The sequence below is a fragment of the Salvelinus fontinalis genome, chromosome 13, assembly GCF_029448725.1.
Source record: "Salvelinus fontinalis isolate EN_2023a chromosome 13, ASM2944872v1, whole genome shotgun sequence".
In the NCBI taxonomy this organism is placed as follows: domain Eukaryota; kingdom Metazoa; phylum Chordata; class Actinopteri; order Salmoniformes; family Salmonidae; genus Salvelinus; species Salvelinus fontinalis.
The window spans coordinates 8,039,940-8,046,427 of record NC_074677.1 but is presented as its reverse complement, the minus strand read 5'-3'; positions in this window follow the sequence as shown (position 1 = coordinate 8,046,427).

The following is a 6,488-nucleotide window of genomic DNA, read 5'->3' as shown; positions in this document are numbered from 1 at the left end:
AGAGGTCGACCGATTATGATTTTTCAATGCCAATACCGATTATTGGAGGACCAAAAAAAGCCGATACCGATTAATCGGCCGATTTATTAAAAAATATATATATATCATACACACACACGTTTTTGTAATAATGACAATTGCAACAATACTGAATGAACAATGAACACTTTTATTTTAACTTAATATAATTCATAAATACACACACGCACACAGCTCTGAAGTGACAATGATACTGAAGAGTCTGCTTAGGAGACAAATACTCTCAACTGTTTGAATACAAATAGAGTTTAAGTTACCTGTGATGAATGTTGAAAACAAAAACTTTAATTTCTATATGCAGGAAATCCTATTTTAATAATGGGCATGGTAAGAATTGACAACCAAAGTGCGAGTCATAATTCCCATGACATCTTCTAGCAAAATCTGAAAAGCAGTTCCTTCATTTATTCCATAGGATATTTTTTAGATTCACTTAAAATAAGGTCTGTTTCGTGTAGGCTTACATCACTGTGCCAATTTTATAACTGTGTAGATATCCATAGGACATAGGGTAACTCTGAGCAATATTGGCTAAATATAAGCGAAGATTTAAAAAAATGTAGAGTGGATTTATGAAAATATGTTGACAAACGTTACCTTATCATAGTGAGATTTACACGGGTATCAAAACGTCGAGGCGGTTTAAGCACGAAACACAGACCTTATTTGAAGTAGATCAAGACATTCTCTATGGAAGACATGAACGGCAAAATAACGAAGGAACCCCTTTCAAATTCAGCCGCAAGTTATTACAGGAATTATAACGCGGCGACTATTTCTCTCTAAACCATATACCTTTGACTAATCCGGAAACTATCACCTCGAAAACAAAACGTTTATTCCGTTCCGTATTTTATCTAACGGGTAGCATCCATGAGTCTAAATATTCCTGTTACATTGCACAACCTTCAATGTTGTCATAATTACGTAAAATTCTGGCAAATTAGTTCGCAAAGAGCCAGGCGGCCCAAACTGTTGCATATACCCTGACTCTGCGTGCAAAGAACGCAAGAGAAATGACACAATTTCACCTGGTTAATACTGCCTGCTAACCTGGATTACTTTTAGCTAAATAAGCAGGTTTAAAAATATATACTGCATTCGCTAACAGGCAGGGTCCTCGTGGAGTGCAATGTAATCAGGTGTTAGAACATTGGACTAGTTAACTGTAAGGTTGCAAGATTGGATCCCCCGAGCTGACAAGGTTAAAAATCTGTCATTCTGCCCCTGAACGAGGCAGAACGTTCCTAGGCCGTCATTGAAAATAAGAATGTGTTCTTAACTGACTTGCCTAGTTAAATAAAGATTAAATAAAGATGTAAAAATAAAAATCGGCGCCCAAAAATACCGATTTCCGATTGTTATGAAAACTTGAAATCGGCCATTCCGATTAATCGGTCGACCTCTAGTATCAACTAGCCTATTCCGGGCCCTCAGATTTTCTCCCTCGGGACAGAGAGCTGTGATTTTTCTCTTCACTGGATATTTGGGGTCATCAGATCATGATATTTTTCTCTTTCACACAGAGGCTTGGTGGTTATTGAGGCCAGGAGTGTTTAATTATTTGTAAAAAATGAGGCACTATCATTCGCAATGTATAAATAAAAAAGGACTTTGTTTGCAATGTGTGAGGTGAAGAAAAAACTACTGAGAAGCTCAGCTTATAGTGGTGGAGGTGCTGAGTTAAGACAATAAGAAGTCAGACTTTGCCAAATGTGTACTAGTTACGGATGTCGTCAATCGTAAAACCTCTAGTGGCCTTGGGAAAGTATTCAGACCCCTTGACTTTTTCCACATTTTGTTACGTTACAGCCTTATTCTAAAATGTATTTAATATTTTTTTCCCCTAAGCAATCTATATACAATACCCCATAATGATAAAGTGAAAACAGTTTTTTTATTTTTATGTTTGCACATTTATTAAAAATAAAAAACAGATACCTTATTTACATAACTATTCAGACCCTTTGCTATGAGACTTGAAATTGAGCTCAGGTGAATCCTATTTCCATTGATCATCCTTGAGATGTTTCTACAACTTGATTGGAGTCCATCTGTGGTAAATTGAATTAATTGGACATAGTTTGGAAAGAGCAAAAACCAAGCCATGAGGTCGAAGGAATTGTTCGTAGACCCCCAAGACTGGATTGTAACGAGGCACAGATCTGGCGAAGGGTACCAAAACATTTCCGCATCTTTTGTCCCCAAGAACACAGTGGCCTCCATCAGGGGGTCAGAAGGATTACTTTATCCTATCCTAGGTATTCCTTAAAAAGGTAGGGTTTCAGGTGTCTCCGGAAGGTGGTGATTGACTCCGCTGTCCTGGCGTCGTGAGGGAGTTTGTTCCACCATTGGGGTGCCAGCGCAGCGAACAGTTTTGACTGGGCTGAGCGGGAACTGTACTTCCTCAGAGGTAGGGAGGCGAGCAGGCCAGAGGTGGATGAACGCAGTGCCCTTGTTTGGGTGTAGGGCCTGATCAGAGCCTGAAGGTACGGAGGTGCCGTTCCCCTCACAGCTCCGTAGGCAAGCACCATGGTCTTGTAGCGGATGCGAGCTTCAACTGGAAGCCAGTGGAGAGAGCGGAGGAGCGGGGTGACGTGAGAGAACTTGGGAAGGTGGAGATGGACATAGGGAGAAGATAGTGAGGAAGGACAGGGGGAGAAGAGTAGATGGACAGAGGGAGAAGAGTAGATGGAGGAGAGAGGGAGAAGAGTAGACGGAGAGAGGGAGAAGAGAAGATGGAGGACAGAGGAGAGAGGGAGAAGAGTAGACGGAGAGAGGGAGAAGAGAAGATGGAGGACAGAGGAGAGAGGGAGAAGAGTAGACGGAGGAGGAGAGAGGGAGAAGAGTAGACAGAGGAGAGAGGGAGAAGAGTAGACAGAGGAGAGAGGGAGAAGAGTAGACAGAGGACAGAGGGAGAAGAGTAGATGGAGGAGAGAGGGAGAAGAGTAGATGGAGGAGAGAGGGAGAAGAGTAGACGGAGGACAGAGGGAGAAGAGTAGATGGAGAGAGGGAGAAGAGTAGATGGAGGAGAGAGGGAGAAGAGTAGACGGAGGAGGAGAGAGGGAGAAGAGTAGACAGAGGAGAGAGGGAGAAGAGTAGACGGAGGAGAGAGGGAGAAGAGTAGACGGAGGAGAGAGGGAGAAGAGTAGACGGAGGAGAGAGGGAGAAGAGTAGACGGAGGAGAGAGGGAGAAGAGTAGACGGAGGAGAGAGGGAGAAGAGTAGACGGAGGAGAGAGGGAAACGGGTAGACGGGGGAGAGAGGGAGAAGAGTAGACAGAGGAGAGAGGGAGAAGAGTAGACAGAGGGAGAAGAGTAGCCAGAGGAGAGAGGGAGAAGAGTAGACAGAGGAGAGAGGGAGAAGAGTAGACAGAGGGAGAAGAGTAGACAGAGGAGAGAGGGAGAAGAGTAGACAGAGGAGAGAGGGAGAAGAGTAGACAGAGGGAGAAGAGTAGACAGAGGGAGAAGAGTAGACAGAGGGAGAAGAGTAGCCAGAGGAGAGAGGGAGAAGAGTAGACAGAGGAGAGAGGGAGAAGAGTAGACAGAGGGAGAAGAGTAGACAGAGGAGAGAGGGAGAAGAGTAGACAGAGGAGAGAGGGAGAAGAGTAGACGGAGGAGAGAGGGAGAAGAGTAGACGGAGGAGAGAGGGAGAAGAGTAGACGGAGGAGAGAGGGAGAAGAGTAGACAGAGGAGAGAGGGAGAAGAGTAGACAGAGGAGAGAGGGAGAAGAGTAGACAGAGGAGAGAGGGAGAAGAGTAGACGGAGGAGAGAGGGAGAAGAGTAGACAGAGGAGAGAGGGAGACGGGTAGACGGGGGAGAGAGGGAGAAGAGTAGACAGAGGAGAGAGGGAGAAGAGTAGACGGAGGACAGAGGGAGAAGAGTAGATGGAGGAGGAGAGAGGGAGAAGAGTAGACAGAGGAGAGGGAGAAGGGTAGACAGAGGAGAGAGGGAGAAGAGTAGACAGAGGAGAGAGGGAGAAGAGTAGACAGAGGAGAGAGGGAGACGGGTAGACGGGGGAGAGAGGGAGAAGAGTAGACAGAGGAGAGAGGGAGAAGAGTAGACAGAGGGAGAAGAGTAGACAGAGGAGAGAGGGAGAAGAGTAGATGGAGGACAGAGGGAGAAGAGTAGATGGAGGAGGAGAGAGGGAGAAGAGTAGACAGAGGAGAGGGAGAAGGGTAGACAGAGGAGAGAGGGAGAAGAGTAGACAGAGGAGAGAGGGAGAAGAGTAGACAGAGGAGAGAGGGAGAAGAGTAGACAGAGGAGAGAGGGAGAAGAGTAGACGGAGGAGAGAGGGAGAAGAGTAGACGGAGGAGAGAGGGAGAAGAGTAGACGGAGGAGAGAAGGAGAAGAGTAGACAGGACAGAGGAGAGAGGGAGAAGAGTAGACGGAGGAGAGAGGGAGAAGAGTAGACGGAGGAGAGAGGGAGAAGAGTAGACGGAGGAGAGAGGGAGAAGAGTAGACAGAGGAGAGAGGGAGAAGAGTAGACAGAGGAGAGAGGGAGAAGAGTAGACGGAGGAGAGAGGGAGAAGAGTAGACGGAGGAGAGAGGGAGAAGAGTAGACGGAGGAGAGAGGGAGAAGAGTAGACGGAGGAGAGAGGGAGAAGAGTAGACGGAGGAGAGAGGGAGAAGAGTAGACGGAGGAGAGAGGGAGAAGAGTAGACAGAGGAGAGAGGGAGAAGAGTAGACAGAGGAGAGAGGGAGAAGAGTAGACAGAGGAGAGAGGGAGAAGAGTAGACAGAGGAGAGAGGGAGAAGAGTAGACAGAGGAGAGAGGGAGAAGAGTAGACAGAAGAGAGAGGGAGAAGAGTAGACGGAGGAGAGAGGGAGAAGAGTAGATGGAGGAGGAGAGAGGGAGAAGAGTAGATGGAGGAGGAGAGAGGGAGAAGAGTAGATGGAGGAGGAGAGAGGGAGAAGAGTAGATGGAGGAGGAGAGAGGGAGAAGAGTAGAGTGAGGAGGAGAGAGGGAGAAGAGTAGATGGAGGAGGAGAGAGGGAGAAGAGTAGATGGAGAGAGGGAGAAGAGTAGATGGAGGAGGAGAGAGGGAGAAGAGTAGACAGGACAGAGAAAAGTGTAGTTGGAAGTATAGTCCGCTTGCACCCACCATGGTTGTGGATTCAATGCCAACAGGGGGGACAAGTATGAAAATGGATTCACAAAAAGTAAGCCACTTTGGATAAAAACGTTTGCAACAATGGTATATATACCTTCATGTACATAGTGGTATATATACCTTCATGTACATAGTGGTATATATACCTTCATGTACACACAGTGGTATATATACCTTCATGTACACACAGTGGTATATATACCTTCATGTACATAGTGGTATATATACCTTCATGTACACACAGTGGTATATATACCTTCATGTACACAGTGGTATATATACCTTCATGTACACAGTGGTATATATACCTTCATGTACACAGTGGTATATATACCTTCATGTACACACAGTGGTATATATACCTTCATGTACACAGTGGTATATATACCTTCATGTACACACAGTGGTATATATACCTTCATGTACATAGTGGTATATATACCTTCATGTACACAGTGGTATATATACCTTCATGTACACAGTGGTATATATACCTTCATGTACACACAGTGGTATATATACCTTCATGTACATAGTGGTATATATACCTTCGTGTACATACAGTGCATTCTGAAAGTATTCAGACCCCTTGCCTTTTTCCACATTTTGTTATGTTACAGCCTTATTCTAAAAAATAAACACATCTCAATCTACACAAGTTTTTGAAATCCCATTCTTAACTGCAGATCCTCTCAAGATCTGTCAGGTTGGATGGGGAGCATTGCTGCACAGCTATTTTCAGTTCTGTCCCCTGGGGGGGGGGGGGGTATAACATGCCAAAATGATTATCGCCCTGTCGCACTTGTCCCGGTCATCATGAAGTGCTTCGAGAGGCTGGTCATGGCCCAACTCAAGGCCAGCATGCCAGGCACACCAGACCCGCTCCAATTAGCCTACCGCTCCAACAGATCCACGGAAGATCCCATTTCCATCGCCAGTCACACGGCCATAACACATCTGGCCAAGAGGAACACCTATGTGAGAATGCTATTCATTGACTACAGTTCAGCATTCAACACGATTGTTCCCTCCAAGTGCGACACCAAGCTCAGAGCCCTGGGTCTGGACACTACCGTCTGCAACTGGATCCTGGACTTCCTGACCGGCAGACCAAAAGCTGTGAGGATTGGCAACAACACCTCCTCCACACTGACTCTTAACACAGGAGTCCCCCAGGGGTGGGTCCTCACCCCTCTGCTGTACTCCCTGTTTACCCACGACTGTGTAGCATTGCACGACACCAACTCCATCATCAAGTTTGCTAAAGACACTATGGTTGTAGGCCTGATAACCAATAACGATGAGTCAACCTATAGGGAGGAGGTCCTTACTTGTACAA